This window comes from Carcharodon carcharias, chromosome 2, assembly GCF_017639515.1.
Source record: "Carcharodon carcharias isolate sCarCar2 chromosome 2, sCarCar2.pri, whole genome shotgun sequence".
NCBI lineage: Eukaryota > Metazoa > Chordata > Chondrichthyes > Lamniformes > Lamnidae > Carcharodon > Carcharodon carcharias.
In genome coordinates, this window is record NC_054468.1 from 9,423,328 (window position 1) to 9,440,765 (window position 17,438).

At 52.2% G+C, this 17,438-nt stretch overlaps 1 protein-coding gene across 1 annotated transcript in view; it reads left to right on the plus strand.

The window, feature by feature from the left end:
• The first annotated feature begins 11,194 nt into the window (after positions 1-11,194).
• fndc3ba (fibronectin type III domain containing 3Ba) overlaps positions 11,195-17,438 on the plus strand; it is a 444,633-nt gene continuing 438,389 nt past the window's right edge. The window contains exon 1 of the mRNA XM_041204259.1: positions 11,195-11,337. The gene's annotated coding sequence lies outside the window, so the exon portion shown is untranslated. The remainder of the gene's footprint in view (positions 11,338-17,438) is intronic.

Consider the following 17,438-nt stretch of genomic DNA (forward strand, 5'->3'; position numbering starts at 1 on the left):
TGGGTGAGGAGGAGGAGGAGGTGAGTGGGTGAGGAGGAGGAGGAGGTGTGTGGGTGAGGAGGAGGAGGAGGAGGAGGTGTGTGGGTGAGAGGAGGAGGAGGAGTGTGGGTGAGGAGGAGGAGGAGGAGGTGGAGGAGGAGGTGTGTGAGTGAGGAGGAGGAGGTGGAGGAGGAGGAGGAGGAGGAGGAGGTGTGTGAGGAGGAGGAGGAGGTGTGTGGGTGAGGAGGAGGAGGTGAGTGGGTGAGGAGGAGGAGGTGAGTGGGTGAGGAGGAGGAGGAGGAGGAGGTGTGTGGGTGAGGAGGAGGAGGTGGAGGAGGAGGAGGAGGTGTGTGAGTGAGGAGGAGGAGGAGGAGGTGGAGGAGGAGGAGGAGGAGGTGTGTGAGGAGGAGGAGGAGGTGTGTGGGTGAGGATGAGGAGGAGGTGGAGAGTGGGTGAGGAGGAGGAGGAGGTGAGTGGGTGAAGAGTAGGATGAGGAGGAGGAAGTGTGAGGGTGAGGAGGAGGAGGAGGAGGTGTGAGGGTGAGGAGGAGGAGGTGTGTGGGTGAGGAGGTGGAGGAGAATGTGTGTGGGTGAGAGGAGGAGGAGGAGCGTGGGTGAGGAGGAGTAGGAGGAGGAAGAGGAGGAGGAGGTGTGTGGGTGAGGAGGAGGAAGAGGAGGAGGTGAGTGGGTGAGGAGGAGGAGGAGGAGGTGTGAGGGTGAGGAGGAGGAGGTGTGTGGGTGAGGAGGAGGAGGAGGTGTGAGGGTGAGGAGGAGGAGGAGGTGAGTGGGTGAGGAGGAGGAGGAGGAGGTGTGTGGGTGAGGAGGAGGAGGAGGAGGAGGTGAGTGGGTGAGGAGGAGGAGGAGGACGAGGATAAGGAGGTGAGTGGGTGAGGAGGAGGAGGAGGAGGAGCGTGGGTGAGGAGGAGTAGGAGGAGGAAGAGGAGGAGGAGGTGTGTGGGTGAGGAGGAGGAAGAGGAGGAGGTGAGTGGGTGAGGAGGAGGAGGAGGAGGTGTGAGGGTGGGGAGGAGGAGGAGGTGAGTGGGTGAGGAGGAGGAGGAGGTGTGTGGGTGAGGAGGAGGAGGAGGTGAGTGGGTGAGGAGGAGGAGGAGGAGGTGTGTGGGTGAGGAGGAGGAGGAGGAGGAGGTGAGTGGGTGAGGAGGAGGAGGAGGACGAGGATAAGGAGGTGAGTGGGTGAGGAGGAGGAGGAGGAGGAGTGAGGGTGAGGAGGAGGAGGAGGAGGAGGATGTGAGTGGGTGAGGAGGAGGAGGAGGTGGAGGAGGAGGAGGTGCCTGGGTGAGGAGGAGGAGGAGGTGTGAGGGTGGGGAGGAGGAGGAGGAGGTGAGTGGGTGAGGAGGAGGAGGAGGAGGTGTGTGGGTGAGGAGGAGAAGGAAGACGAGGAGGAGGAAGTGAGTGGGTGAGGAGGAGGAGGAGGAGTTGCGTGGGTGAGGAGGAGGAGGAGGAGTGAGGGTGAGGAGGAGGAGGAGGAGGTGAGTGGGTGAGGAGGAAGAGGTGAAGTATGAGGAGGAGGAGGAGGAGGTGTGTGGTTGTGGAGGAGGAAGAGGTGGAGGAGGAGGAGGAGGTGGAGGAGGAGGAGGAGGTGGAGGAGGAGGAAGAGGTGGAGGAGGAGGAAGAGGTGGAGGAGGAGGAGGTGAGTGGGTGAGGAGGAGGTGTGTGGGTGAGGAGGAGGAGGAGGTGTGATGGTGAGGAGGAGGAGGAGGAGGAGGTTTGTGGGTGAGGAGGAGGAGGTGGAGGAGTAGGAAGTGGAAGCGGAGGAGGTGGAGGAGGAGGTGTGTGAGTGAGGAGGAGGAGGAGGTGGAGGAGGAGGAGGAGGTGTGTGGGTGAGGAGGAGGAGGTGGAGGAGGTGGAAGAGGAGGAGGTGGAGGAGGAGGTGTGTGGGTGAGGAGGAGGTGGAGGAGGTGGAGGTGGAGGAGGAGGAGGAGGTGGAGGAGGAGGTGGAGGAGGTGGGGGAGGTGTGAGGGTGAGGAGGTGTGAGGGTGAGGAGGAGGTGTGTGTGTGTGGGGGAGGTACTGTGTGGGTGGGGAGCGGGTGTGTATGTTGGGGGGAGGGGGTGTGTGGGTGGGGAGCGGGTGTGTATGTTGGGGGGAGGGGGTGTGTGGGTGGGGTGGGGTGTGTGGGTGGAGTGGGGTGTGTGTGTGGGGAGGGGGTGTGTGGGTGGGGTGGGGTGTGTGGGTGGGGAGCGGGTGTGTATGTTGGGGGGAGGGGGTGTGTGGGTGGGGAGGGGTGTTTGGGTGGGGAGGGGTGTTTAGGTGGGGCTGGGTGTTTGGGTGGGGAGGGGGTGTGTGTGTGTGGGGTGGGGTGTTTGGGTGGGGAGGGGTGTGTGGGTGGGGAGGGGTGTTTGGGTGGGGAGGGGGTGTGTGTGTGTGGGGTGGGGTGTGTGGGTGGGGAGGGGTGTTTGGGTGGGGAGGGGTGTGTGGGTGGGGAGGGGTGTGTGGATGGGGAGGGGGTGTTTGGGTGGGGAGGGGGTGTGTGGGTGGGGTGGGGTGTGTGGGTGGGGAGGGGGTGTTTGGGTGGGGAGGGGGTGTGTGGGTGGGGTGGGGTGTGTGGGTGGGGAGGGGTGTGTGGGTGGGGACGGGTGTGTGTGTGGGGTGGGGTGTGTGGGTGGGGTGGGGTGTGTGTGTGGGGTGTGTGGGTGGGGTGGGGTGTGTGTGTGGGGAGGGGTGTGTGGGTGGGGAGGGGTGTGTGGGTGGGGTGGGGTGTTTGGGTGGGGAGGGTGTGTGGGTGGGGAGGGGTGTGTGGGTGGGGTGGGGTGTGTGGGTGGGGTGGGGTGTGTGTGTGGGGAGGGGTGTGTGGGTGGGGTGGGGTGTGTGGGTGGGGTGGGGTGTTTGGGTGGGGAGGGGTGTGTGGGTGGGGTGGGGTGTGTGGGTGGGGTGGGGTGTTTGGGTGGGGAGGGGTGTGTGGGTAGGGTGGGGTGTGTGGATGGGGAGGGGGTGTGTGGGTGGGGAGGGGTATGTGGGTGGGGAGGGGGTGTTTGGGTGGGGAGGGGGTGTGTGGGTGGGGAGGGGTGTGTGGGTGGGGAGGGGTGTGTGGATGGGGAGGGGGTGTTTGGGTGGGGAGGGGGTGTGTGTGTGGGGGGGGTGTGTGGGTGGGGAGGGGGTGTGTGTGGGGTGGGGTGTGTGGGTGGGGAGGGGGTGTGTGGGTGGGGAGGAGTGTGTGGGTGGGGAGGGTTGTTTGGGTGGGGAGGGGGTGTGTGGGTGGGGAGGGGTGTGTGGGTGGGGAGGGGGTGTTTGGGTGGGGAGGGGGTGTGTGGGTGGGGAGGAGTGTGTGGGTGGGGAGGGTTGTTTGGGTGGGGAGGGGGTGTGTGGGTGGGGAGGGGTGTGTGGGTGGGGAGGGGGTGTTTGGGTGGGGAGGGGTGTGTGGGTGGGGAGGGGTGTGTGGATGGGGAGGGGGTGTTTGGGTGAGGAGGGGGTGTGTGGGTGGGGTGGGGTGTGTGGGTGGGGTGGGGTGTGTGTGTGGGGAGGGGGTGTGTGGGTGGGGTGGGGTGTGTGGGTGGGGAGCGGGTGTGTATGTTGGGGGGAGGGGTTGTGTGGGTGGGGAGGGGTGTGTGTGTGGGGGGGGTGTGTGGGTGGGGAGGGGTGTGTGGGTGGGGAGGGGCTGTGTGGGTGGGGAGGGGGTGTGTGTGTGGGGGGGGGTGTGTGGGTGGGGAGGGGGTGTGTGTGTGGGGTTGGGTGTGTGGGTGGAGAGGGGGTGTGTGTGTGGGGGGTGTGTGGGTGGGGAGGGGTGTTTGGGTGGGGAGGGGTGTGTGGCTGGTGAGGGGGTGTGTGGGTGGGGAGGGGGTGTGTGCGTGGGGGGGGTGTGTGGGTGGGGAGGGGGTGTGTGTGTGGGGGGGGGTGTGTGGGTGGGGAGGGGGTGTGTGTGTGGGGTTGGGTGTGTGGGTGGAGAGGGGGTGTGTGTGTGGGGGGTGTGTGGGTGGGGAGGGGTGTTTGGGTGGGGAGGGGTGTGTGGCTGGTGAGGGGGTGTGTGGGTGGGGAGGGGGTGTGTGTGTGGGGGGGGTGTGTGGGTGGGGAGGGGGTGTGTGGGTGGGGAGGGGGTGTGTGTGTGGGGGGGGTGTGTGGGTGGGGAGGGGGTGTGTGGGTGGGGAGGGGGTGTGTGTGTGGGGTTGGGTGTGTGGGTGGAGAGGGGGTGTGTGTGTGGGGGGGTGTGTGGGTGGGGAGGGGTGTTTGGGTGGCCTGGATCTATCAAAAAAAGGTCTAATATTTTTTGTCCTCTCCCCAAAAAATGTTGAGTCTTGAACTACACCCTGGATTCTAACAGTTACATCTCTCTGAAATATTTGCTTTTTACCAGCCTGCACAGATTCAGTTTAATCCACTTAAGTTCTGATTTTAACTCTCTTATCTTAATTACTTATGGAAATCTTTAAGAGACCCTCTGGCAGACACACCCCATGGAACTTGGCAAGTCATAAAACAAAAGTCAGCATTCTCTACTCCCTGATCATTCACCAATATTGTGCTCATTTTATTCACTCAGACTTCCAAATAACAACAACTTGTATTTATGCAATGCCTTCAACATAATACAATGTCCCAAGGTGCTTCACAGAGGTAGCACCGAATTACAAGCAGCAATGCGACCAACGTTTTAGACAGTGGTAGATTTTAAGGAGGAGAGAGAGGCAGAGAGCTGGGGGAGTTGAGAGAGGGAATTCCAGAGCTTAAGGTCCAGACAGCTGAAGGCACAGCCAAAAATGATGGCGTGATTAAAATCGGGGAACCTTAAGAGACTGGATTAAAGCAGTGTGGAGATCCCAGGGGCTCTGCGGTTGGAAGAGTTTACAGAGGTAGGGAGGGGGGCAAGGCCATATTGGAGTTTGAAAACAAGAATGACAACTTTAAAATCAAGACGTTGCTTGACTGGGAGCCAGTGTAGGTCAGCGAGCACGGTATGATGGGTGAACGGGCTTGGTGTGTGCTAGGACGTGGGCAGCAGAGTTTTGGATGACCTCAGGTTTAAAGGGGGCAGAATGGGGCTGGTCAGCCAGGAATGTGTTGGAATCGTCAAACCTATAGGTCAGTGACCTTTCATCAGAACCCCTCTTCTGAGTTCTGTTGAAAGGTCACTGACCTGAAACCATGGCCCAGATCTTCTGATTGACAACAGACAGGGTGTGCCTGACACTGACTGTGATTTAATCTGCCCGTTTACCATTTTACGCTGGAGCTTTTCTATCTTCTGATCTTGGGCTCCAGCAGGGATCCAATGATGAGCAGATTTGAGAGGCCAAGTGACAAGCATAATTCCAATGAAGTCATGGCCACATTTATCACCATGACCTGAAAACACTCGCCTTAAGGTTTGTCTTCAGTCCATTGACTTACACTGTCTTAAAATGGAGCTGTCACCCTCAAAACTGCACACCTACCCTCCCAAAAATGTTCACCCTCCCCCAACATGACAATGTTCACACCCTTCCCCCCTCCCCGACAGTGCACACCACTCTCTCCTGGCAGTAAGTTCACCCCCTGCCCCCACCACCCGACAATGTTCCCACCCCTTCTCCCAAAAATTTTTAGCCCTACCCCCAAAAATATTCAACCCCACTCTCATCCCCCAATAATGCTTGTCCCCTCCTTCCTCCCCCTCCTACTCACCCTCAAGTACAGACACATACGCACAAAAAAAGATGAATTCTAGAGACAAAGTGTGCACTTAGGTTACTAACCGAATAACGATAATTAAATCACGTTTTTAAAATAGTCCTTTAAGATGCAAACGTTGCAGGCCTGATGTGTTCACTCCTGTTGTTCCTTGAAGACAAACGGAGGCTGAAACTCTTGAAACCCGATCGGCGCCCCCCCCCAGTCAGGTCCACACCGCCATTTTACATGGGCGAGCCAATTAAGGCCCATTCATTGTGAATCTCGCCCAGAAGCATGTGCTCAAAAGAGTGTAGAGATCTGTTTACATTGTGGAAATTTGAATAAAGGTGGGAAAAGAATTTAAGGACATGTCCCTCGTGTGAAACTGTCACATGAGTTGGGACGTGTCCATTATTTATTTCAAAAATTGTTATTTAAATAATGATCCGCCCGTGGATGAGGTTCCATGAAAAATGTGAAGGCCGCCAACTTTAAGGTTGGACGGGCAGCTCAGTTAATTCCTTTAATTACTTTTTAACAGGCTTTAAAAGGCTTTTGACAGTTCGGTGGATGCGCAGACGAGTCAGCTATGCGCCCGCTAAACTGAATATCTGAATGACATGCGATGATGTCGGGACCCCTGCCCGATGTCACCCCACGTCATTCTATGCGACGGTGAGCGGGTCCTTTCTTCTTGCTGGAGGTTGGCCCCTTTTGTGTCCTTTTGGTCTCCAGACTGGCCTTTGTCCCTGGCAGATTATACAGTGTTAGGAACCATTGCTACACAATGGAGGGTGAATGGTGGCTATTCACACCTGCTTGTGATAAACTGGTTTCTCCCTACCTCTCTTTGTTAGGTTTTGGGCTCGCAGACACTGAGTCAGGGGTGGAGGGGTAGGGGGGTGGGCATTGAATTTGAGTTTCTGTAAATATCTAATAGGTGCTATAAATTCACCAGCACTTTTGTATCCAGAATGGCTTTTCAAGGGGAGATTACTCCATCCACGGACTTATACATTTTAATGATTTTCCAGAGACAAGAGTTAGTTCTTTATCTGTGCATAAATCACAGAAGCGCACCTGACCACCCACCTCTGCCCTTATTCTTGGGTCAAGGTAAATTGTCCATGTGCCATTTTGTTCTTTTTTTTGAACTAAAAATGTCCATTCTCTTCATTTGCTTACGGACATTTGGCACAAACTGACACCGTTCTCTAAGGGGAACAAGCCTGGCTTCTCCAGTCCACTCACACAACTGAGTTCCTCACCCCTCAAGTGGGTGGACTCCTTGTTCTCCAAGGATGCCCAAGCTGAAAATGTGCTCATAGTCTTCGGTGAGTCTTCTCACGATGAAGAAGCTGCCGTGGGATTGGTAGGGGCGTCCAGAGAGGCTGCAGTCCATATTGTCATTGTTGGTGCTTGGGAGAGCTTCAGGAGCAATGCCTTGCCTGACCTTGCACTGGGCATGTTGGGGTTGTCAGTTTGGTGTAGATAGTCATCGAAACATGCCCAACCAAATTTTAGCACTTGCTTCCCCATGGACTGGTCGGCTACAGTCTTTTCCCAAGAGCTGTGGTCGGCAATGCACAAGTTTATAATTCTTTTTTTTTTAGGATGTCCTTGTATGGACAGTATCCATTCTCATCCATGGAACCATTCCTGTCAATCCTTCCTGTGGTCTTCCTAATGTTTTCACATCCTTCCAAAAATGTGGTGCCCAGAACTGGACACAAAACCCAAATTGAGGTCAAACCAGAGGTTTTACAAACATTCACCATAACATGAGCATTCGGAATGACCTTTGGTGCAGTGAAGTGGAGGTGAAAACACCTGGAATAATTTAAGAAACAACCAGCATTGTGGGAGTTATAGGATACTTTATTCATTCTCAGACTATGGGAGTCACAGGCAAGGCTGACATTTATTGCCCATCCCTGGATACCTGAGTTAGAGTTGGTAATGAGCCTTCATGTTCAACTGAGGGGCTTACTGAACCAGTTCAGAGGGAGAGTATAATGGTCAACACATTGGTGTGGGGTGTGGAGTCACATATAGGCCCAGAGTGAGTAAGAACAACAGGTTTCCTTCCATAAAGGAACGTTAGTTGAACCATTTGGGTTTTTATGACATGCTGAATGCTTCATAGTCACTTTTACTGAAAGCAGCTTTTTACTTCCAGATTTTTTTTTGAAAACCTGAAATCAAATTCTTAAACTGCCCAGATGGGATTTGAACCAACATTCCCTAGATTGTTAAAAGTAAGAAAGACTTGCATTTCTGTTGAATCTTTTACAACTTCAGAACATCTCAAAGCACTTTACAGCCAATGAAGTATTTTTGAAGTGCAGTCACTGTTGTAATGTAGAAGACATGGTAGCCAATTGGCACAAAGCAAGATTCCAAAACAGCAATGCAATGATGGCCAGCCAATCTGTTTTTGGTGCTGTTGGTTGAAGAATAACATAAAAAATAGGAGCAGGAGTAGGCCATTCGGCCCCTCGAGCCTACTCCACCATTCCATAAGATCATGGCTATTCTGTTGGGGTTTTGAATTCCACATTCTCATCTACCCCCGATTACTTATGCCTAACAAGAATCTATCTACCTCCGGCCTTAAAAATATTCAGTGACCCCCCCCACCCCGCCGCCCACGCCTCCACCATCTTCTGAGGAAGAGAGTTCCAAAGTCACATGACAGTCTGAGAGAAAGAAAATGCTCCTCATCTCTGTCCTAAAAGGGCAACACCTAATTTTAAAACAGTGCCCCCTAGTGCTGGACTCTGGCGAGACTACCCTTGCTTTTCTTCAAAATAGTGCCCTGGGATCTTTTATCAGAGAAGTTAAATGGGCCTTTGATTTAATGTCTCATCTGAAAGATGCTTATTAGCCCAGTAAAGGAGGCCAGCTGTAGTACAGGACCCTTGGCTGAACAATGAAGCTAGGCCAAAGGCCTTCTTCCTCCATAACTACCTTGTGATCTGGTGGAAAAGAACCAACCCTCATGTTGTGCCTGTCACCTAGGGAGCTGTATCCAAGCGACAAGGCAACGGAGAAGGTGGTGGGGGCAGGGGGTGGGGGGGTGGGGGGGAGGGCGGTGCAGGTGGGGAGGGGTGAAGAATTTTTTAAAAAATCATAACAATCTCAAAAAGGTCAGAGGGGTGCAGAGGAGATTTACTAGAATGGTACCAAGGATGAGGGGCCTTAGTTTTGTGGACAGGTTGGAGAAGCTGGGATTGTTCTCCGTGGAGCAGAGAAGGTTAAGGGGAAGTTTAAAAGAGGAGTTCAAAATCATGAAGGATCTTGATAGACTGAAGAGGGAGAAACTGTTTCCACTGGTAGGGAGGGTCGGTAACTGGAGAACACAGAGGTAATGCAATTGGCAAAAGCACCAGCAGTGAGATGCGGAGAACTATTTTACACAGAGAGTTGTGACCTGGAACGTCCTGCCTGAAGAAGGAAGCAGATTCAGTAATGACTTTCAAAGGGGAATGGGGTAAATACTTGAAGCGGAACATTTGCAGGGTTATGGGGAAAGAGCAGGGAGAGTGGGACTAATTGAATAGCTCCTTCAAAGAGCCAGCACAGGCACAATGGGCCGAATAGCTTTTTCCTGTGCTGTATGGGTTCTATGCATGATGAAAGTTTCATTAAACCTGATTTGTTTAATCAAGATCATTTACCCTTTAAGAAATTATCAACATTTTAAGTTTTAGAGAATGTGGGAATTGATGCTGTTCATACTGTACCTGACCCCGGCCTTCCCTGATGTCTAGACGTACACAGATTCCAGCAAGGGTCACTGAGTATCAATGAAGAGCAGAAATCCTGGCTGAATTTTCATCTCTAGCTCAGGCGGGTGTGAAGCCAATTGTAGCAGGTCAACTGTGAGCTGCTAATGCAGCACAGGTCAGGGGTCAAGTGTCAAATCGTCTTGACCTGTATGGCAAAACTTAATGCTAGCCATTAAAGTAGGGAAGATGGTATTATTTTTAAGCAGCACGTTAAAACCTTGATATAAAGAGTGGCCAAGACAATGGATTGTATTATCCAGTAGCAGTGAGAGGTAGTCAAAATAAAAGCTTGCATTTTTATAGTGCCTTTTGAGGCCCCAGGACACCTCACATCACTTCAGAGCCAATTAAGTACTTTTATAAGTGTGGTCACTGTTGTATTGTAGATAGACAAGGCAGCCAGTTTGTGCACAGCAAGCTCCCACAAACCACAATGTAATCATGACCAGATATCGTTTTCAGTGATGTTGGTTGAGGGATAAATATTGATCCCACCACACTGGGGAGACAAGTCATACAGACTCGAAATGTTGACTCTGTTTCTCTCTCCACTGGTGCTGCCAGACCTGCTGAATTTTTCCAGTGTTTTCTGCTTGTTTTAAATTTTATGATAGCAAATCAGCCACAATAGCCGCTGCCCATCAATTCCAGGGACTAACCCACCCCATCCCCACCCCTCCCACCCTAACACAACCACCTCCTCATAACCACCCCAACAACCCCCATCCCCCACACTCCTACCCAGCCATCTCCCTTCTGCATCCCCCCTCCCACCCGACCACACCACCCCTCGTAACTACACCCACCCCCCCCAACACCCCGTCAGCTGAAGAGACGTTGTGAGCTAGGTGTGAAGACCTTCATGGTCCAATAGCCGGCCAGCACGCACCCAAGTGGTCACTGGGGTGAAGTGCAGGAAAAGGATCCAGTCCCTCCAAGGTGATCGCAGCTAAGAAACATGTTCAGAGAGAGGGAGCCGGCGGGATAAAGGAACGTGATTTGTTTGAAACGTTGCTCCTCTTGTTGTTATCCGAGCGGGAGCTCCGGGCGACGGGGATCCCGCTCCCGGGCGGTATGGGGGGGGGGGGGGGGGGGGGGGGGGGGTCCAGTGACGGGGATCCCGCTCCAGGGCGGTATGGGGGTGGAGGGGTTCAGCGACGGGGATCCCGCTCCCGGGTGGTATGGGGGTGGAGTGTCTAGCGACGGGGATCCCGCTCCCGGGCGGTATGGGGATGGAGGGTCTAGCGACGGGGATCCCGCTCCCGGGTGGTATGGGGGTGGAGGATCCAGCGACGGGGATCCCGCTCCCGGGCGATATGGGGGTGGGGGTGGGGGGAGAGGGTCTAGCGACGGGGATCCCGCTCCCGGGTGTTATGGGGTGGGGGGGGGGGGCGGGGGTGGAGGGGTCCAGCGACATGGGATCTTGCTCCCCGGGCGGTATGGAGAGGGTCCAGCGACGGGGATCCCGCTCCCGGGTGGTATGGGGATGGAGGGTCCAGCGACGGGGATCCCGCTCCCGGCCATAATGGGCTGAGCCTCGATCCCCCACGGAGTCGGGAGTGAACCAACATCTGTCCTCTTCTCTTTTTGAAAATAAATGGGAGGAAGGGAAAACCAGTGAGTTTAATGATGGTCCTGAAAACCAGCCATCCTAAACAGGAAGATAGTTTGGGGTTTCTTTTGGTGGTGGTGGTAGGGGTGGTGAGGGGAGAGGGTGGTGGTGTAGGGAGAGCAGTGGGAATGTCTGTCTTGAGGGCTGAATGTCTATTAGCCTGAATACGGTAGGTGTGGGCAGTGACTCCTGCAATGTGTATCCAGACGACACTAACATGGCGAGAGCTGTTCTGTTCCCTATTCTCCTCCCTAGTCTGAGCGAAGGGATTTGTAACTGAGGGCATTTAATGAAGATCGAAGGCACTGCCAGCGAGGGGCAAACACACACAAACACACAGAGCAACAAAGTTAAAGGTAAGAAATGATGAAAGAAAACCCCCCATTTGGAGAGAGGAAAAAAAAACCCAGTGAACTGTCGCAGAGGAAGAGGAACTGAAATTCACATCCTTTTTCCCCCCTGTATCCTCATTTTTTTTTTCCTCTCGCAGTAAATTGAGTTCGGATCGGGTTTTTTTTTTCTCCTTGTGTGAATATGTGCAGTAAAAGTTCAGACAGTGGGGATCAGACGCCGGCAGGTCTGTTTGAATCAGAGACCGGAGGAGTCGGGGTTGGGGGGGTGGTGGTGGTGTGTGTGGGTGGGGGGAGGGGGGGGGTGGGGGTGGTGGTGGGGGGTGAGAGGGAGAGAGAGAAAAAAAAAGTTTGCAAAGTTTTTTTTTAATCACGACCTTTTCCTAAATAAAGGAAAACTTTTGTTACCCACGATCCCGCTGCCCCCCGTCTGCGGGCGGGGAGTTTGATCACGTGTATTTGGGGAAGGGGGTTTCGGGGTTACGAAAGATTTTAAAAATGAATTTTCCTCCCTCTTTTCATAATAGTTTGAGGGGAAAATGTCGGCAGAAACGAACAACTTTTCCAGATAAATTCCAGTCTAGAGCTCGGGCTAATTGCAAAGGACTATTCCTTTGGCAATGGAACAATTTGGTGTTCTATCAGTTTTAAATGTTTTCTTCCACATCGACTTTTAAAATATTTATATATATATATATTTATATATTTAACGCTTAAAAAACTATAAATCAACCAGGCAGGAATTAAAACTTAGGGGAAAAAAATGGAAATTCTGGTCATAAATGTCATGAGTCTTTTGTCACTTAACTGAACATATTTTTCGCTTCTCGATCTTCGGTACTGTTTGCTGACTTTTGTTTTAAAAAAACACAATCAAAGATATTTTGCAGAGGAGAATGCTGTGTGTGTATGTGTGTGTGTGTGTGTTCCACAGTTACTGCATTCCCAGCATACCCTCGCATTCCAACCAGACTCTCTCCTCTTAATTCCTTAGGAAGGAGGGAGGGGGGATGAAAAAGAGGATAAAATGGGAGAACTGTTTAAATTTCGGCTCTTGATAGAGGACATGAGTCATAGGTCGAGCAGGTCAAAAGTCGAAACGTTTGTGTGTTTTTTTTTCAAATAGAAATCATCATTTTTGTCTCTCTCTTAATCCCTTTCCTCATTTCTATACACACACACAAAACTCATGAAATATAAAGTTGGGAGCGAAAAATTAATCGGAAGGCTGTACTTCAATTCTGCTTATTTTAGGCAAAAACTGAGCGGGTCACACACACACAGAGGGGGGTGGGGGGAATGATTGTCCTAAGGTTCTGAGAGGTCAGACGACAATTGCAGACAGTCGGGGAGAGCTGGGCTGGGGAGGGCTTGAGTCTGCGTCCAGATAGCATCAGGTGTCGCTCGCGGTCCCAGACACTTAACCAAAATCTACAGCCTACAGGGGTTTTTTTAAAAAAAAATATATAAAGAACTCTGGATCTATGGGGCATATTGGAGGAAGAGAGAGAGACGGGCAGAGAATTTTTTTAAAAAAAATATTTACATTTCCGCTCCTTTTTAAGTAGAAATAATAGTCTGATTCTCCAGAAAAGAGAGAGAAAAGAAGGATCTGCATCATGTGAAGTTTTCAAAAGTTCATTTTTAAAATATTTTCTGGTCCTGTCATTGTTCCCACCTCCACCACCACCACCACCCCCCCCCCCCCCCACCCAGTTCCAGTGGCTGAGTTCGTTCTTTGTGCCTGTATTTGAATCTGTTTTATTTCACCCAGTTTTGTTTTTTTTTTAAAAAAAACCCTGCTACATTTCGAGAGAAGCGTTTCTTAATCATCAGTTCCTCCATATACAGGTTTTCCAGCAGTTTGCCTGTCAATTCCCTGGGTCAGTTTCAGACCAGATCGTTCGTGGTGATCAATTTCAGCTATTCCACGTCCCCAGTCTTTCTCTCTCTCTCTCTCTCTCTCTCCCTCTCTCTCCTGAGCTGGCAAAGCTTGAAAAAGTTAATGAAAAGGAGATTAAAATGTGACAGGTTTCTCTCCCCGGACAAGTTTTGGGGTGGGGGTGGAAGAGAAATTGAGTCGTTGTGTCCTGAGAGTCGCGTCTTTTTAATTATTTTAACTATAAAACGTACTTTCACAAATATTTGTGCCTTGAGTCAGTGCCAGGATTATTGAAGTCAGTGATGATGGAATGTCACTGTTTGAGCTTTTATACTGAAAGGGGGGCTGAATTCATTGGAGATTTGGACTGGGAATATGATTTAAAAAGAATTTGAGGCGATTAACTGACAGGTAACAAGACAAAGGGCTGGGATTCTCTCGGGGGAAGGAGTTGTGGGGGGGGGGGGGTTGTGGCAGGAGAATGGTGGAATTTCACCCCCCACCCCCACCCCCCCTGGTTCTGCCAAGCTGAATCTTCATACCCTCTCGCTCTGGTGTCACCCTCTCTTTTCGACTCGCTTTTTTGTTCTGGTCCCTCACCTCAGCCCACCTCTTCCTCATGGTTGGACCACTCCCACCCCGAGCGGGCCCTGGCACATTTCTCCCAGCTGGAGGCGCTGCATCGCAGCTGGGAGGAGGGGAGGAGGGGGGGGGAAACATAAAAAGACTTACATTTCTATAGCGCCTTTCGTGACATCAAAAGCACGTTGCGGCCACTGAAGCACTTTTTGAAGTGTGGTCTCTGTCGGAATGCAGGAAACGTGACAGCCATTTTGAGCACAGCAAGATCCCCAGCAATGTACAAACAGATCAGTGATGATGCCGGATAAATATCAGGACATTAGGGAGCCGCGGAGAATTCCACCACCCGTCGGAATAGTGTGGGATCATTTCTGTCCTCCTGAGAAGGGCCTTGGCTGGACATCTCATCTGAAAGGGCATTTCTGATAGTGTAGCACTCCCTTGGCATTGAACTGGTACTGTCAGCACAGATTGTGTGATCAAGTTTGGAGTGGGACTTAAACCCACAACCTACATTGTCCCATCAAACACTCCCAGGGCAGATACAGCACGGAGTTAGACAGAGTAAAGCTCCATCTACATTGTCCCCGTCAAACACTCCCAGGACAGGTACAGCACGGGGTTAGATACAGAGTAAAGCTCCCTCTACACTGTCCCCATCAAACACTCCCAGGACAGGTACAGCACGGGGTTAGATACAGAGTAAAACTCCCTCTACACTGTCCCCATCAAACACTCCCAGGACAGGTACAGCACGGGGTTAGATACAGGGTAATGATCCCTCTACACTGTCCCCATCAAACACTCCCAGGACAGGTACAGCACGGGGTTAGATACAGAGTAAATCTCCCTCTTAACTGTCCCCATCAAACACTCCCAGGACAGGTACAGCACGGGGTTAGATACAGAGTAAAGCTCCCTCTACACTGTCTCCATCAAACACTCCCAGGGCAGGTACAGCATGGGGTTAGATACAGAGTAAAGCTACTTCTACACTGTCCCCATCAAACACTCCCAGGACAGGTACAGCACGGGGTTAGATACAGAGTAAAGCTCCCTCTACACTGTCCCCATCAAACACTCCCAGGACAGGTACAGCACGGGGTTAGATACAGAGTAAAGCTCCCTCTACACTGTCCCCATCAAACACTCCCAGGACAGGTACAGCACGGGGTTAGATACAGAGTAAAGCTCCCTCTACACTGTCCCCATCAAACACTCCCAGGACAGGTACAGCACGGGGTTAGATACAGAGTAAAACTCCCTCTACACTGTCCCCATCAAACACTCCCAGGACAGGTACAGCACGGGGTTAGATACAGAGTAAAGCCCCCTCTACACTGTCCCCGTCAAACACTCCCAGGGCAGGTACAGCACAGGGTTAGATACAGAGTAAAGCTCCCTCTACACTGTCCCCATCAAACACTCCCAGGACAGGGATAGAACACGGTTAGATAGAGAGTAAAGTCCCTCGACACTGTCCCCATCAAACACTGCCTGGACAGAGACAGAAGGGGGTTGGATACAGAGTAAATCTCCCTCTACACTGTCCCCATCAAACACTCCCAGGAGAGGTACAGCACAGGGTTAGATACCGAGTAAATCTCCCTCTACACTGTCCCATCAAACACTCCCAGGACAGGTACAGCACGGGGTTAGATACAGAGTAAAGCTCCCTCTACACTGTCCCCATCAAACACTCCCAGGACAGGTACAGCACAGGGTTAGATACAGAGTAAAGCTACTTCTACACTGTCCCCATCAAACACTCCCAGGACAGGTACAGCACGGGGTTAGATACAGAGTAAAGCTCCCTCTACACTGTCCCCGTCAAACACTCCCAGGACAGGTACAGCACGGGGTTAGATACAGAGTAAAGCTCCCTCTACACTGTCCCCATCAAACACTCCCAGGAGGTGTACAGCACAGGGTTAGATACAGAGTAAAGGTCCCTCTACACTGTCCCCATCAAACACTCCCAGGACAGGTACAGCACAGGGTTAGATACAGAGTAAAGGTCCCTCTACACTGTCCCCATCAAACACTCCCAGAACAGGTACAGCACGGAGTTCGATACAGAGTAAAACTCCCTCTACACCATCCCCATCAAACACTACCAGGACAGGTACAGCACGGGGTTAGATATAGAGTAAAACCCCCTCTACACTGTCCCCATCAAACAGTCCCAGGACAGGTACACTATGGGGTTGGATACAGAGTAAAGCGCCCTCTACACCATCCCCATCAAACACTCCCAGGACAGGTACAGCATGGGGTTAGATATAGAGTAAAACCCCCTCTACACTGTCCCCATCAAACAGTCCCAGGACAGGTACACTATGGGGTTAGATACAGAGTAAAGCGCCCTCTACACCATCCCCATCAAACACTCCCAGGACAGGTACAGCATGGGGTTAGATATAGAGTAAAACCCCCTCTACACTGTCCTGATCAAACACTCCCAGGACAAGTACAAGCACAGTATAGATACAGAGTAAATCTCCCTCTACATTGTCCCCATCAAACACTCCCAGGACAGGTACAGCTCGGAGTTAGATACAGAGTAAAGCTCCCTCTACACTGTCTCCATCAAACACTCCCAGGACAGGTACAGCACGGGGTTAGATACAGAGTAAAGCTCCCTCTACACTGTCTCCATCAAACACTCCCAGGACAGGTACAACATGGAGTTAGATAAGAGTAAAGCTCTCTGTATACTGTCCCCATCAAACACCCCCAGGACAGGTACAGCACGGGGTTAGATACAGAGTAAAGCCCCCTCTACACGGTCCCATCAAACACTCCCAGGACAGGTACAGCACGGGGTTAGATACTGATTAAAGCTCCCACTACACTGTCCCCATCAAACACTCCCAGGACAGGTACAGCCTGGGGTTAGATACAGAGTAAAGCGCCCTCTACACTGTCCCCATCAAACACTCCCAGGACAGGTACAGCACAGGGTTAGATACAGAGTAAAGCGCCCTCTACACTGTCCCCATCAAACACTCCCAGGACAGGTACAGCACGGGGTTAGAAACAGAGTAAAGCTCCCTCTACACTGTCTCCATCAAACACTCCCAGGACAGGTACAGCACGGGGTTAGATACAGAGTAAAGCTCCCTCTACACCGTCCCCATCAAACACTCCCAGGACAGGTACAGCACGGGGTTAGATACAGAGTAAAGCTCCCTCTACACTGTCCCCGTCAAACACCCCCGGGACAGGTACAACATGGGGTTAGATACAGAGTAAAGTTCCCTCCACACTGTCCCCTTCAAACACTCCCAGGACAGGTGCAGCACGGGGTTAGATGCAGAGTAAAGCTCCCTCTACACTGTCCCCATCAAACACTCCCAGGACAGGTACAGCACGGGGTTAGATACAGAGTAAAACTCCCTCTACACCGTCCCCATCAAACTCCCAGGACTGGTACAGCATGGGGTTAGATACAGAGTAAAACTCCCTCTACACTGTCCCATCAAACACTCCCACGGCAGGTACAGATTGATTCCACTTTCTTTTCCAGCGTGAGAGTAGAATTTCAGTCTGTGAATTGGGGTTTTTTTAATGCTGGTCCCCAGAAGTTAAAGGGCGATGTTTAACACACTAAAGGCAGCTCAGAGCCAGACTCCAGCAACCA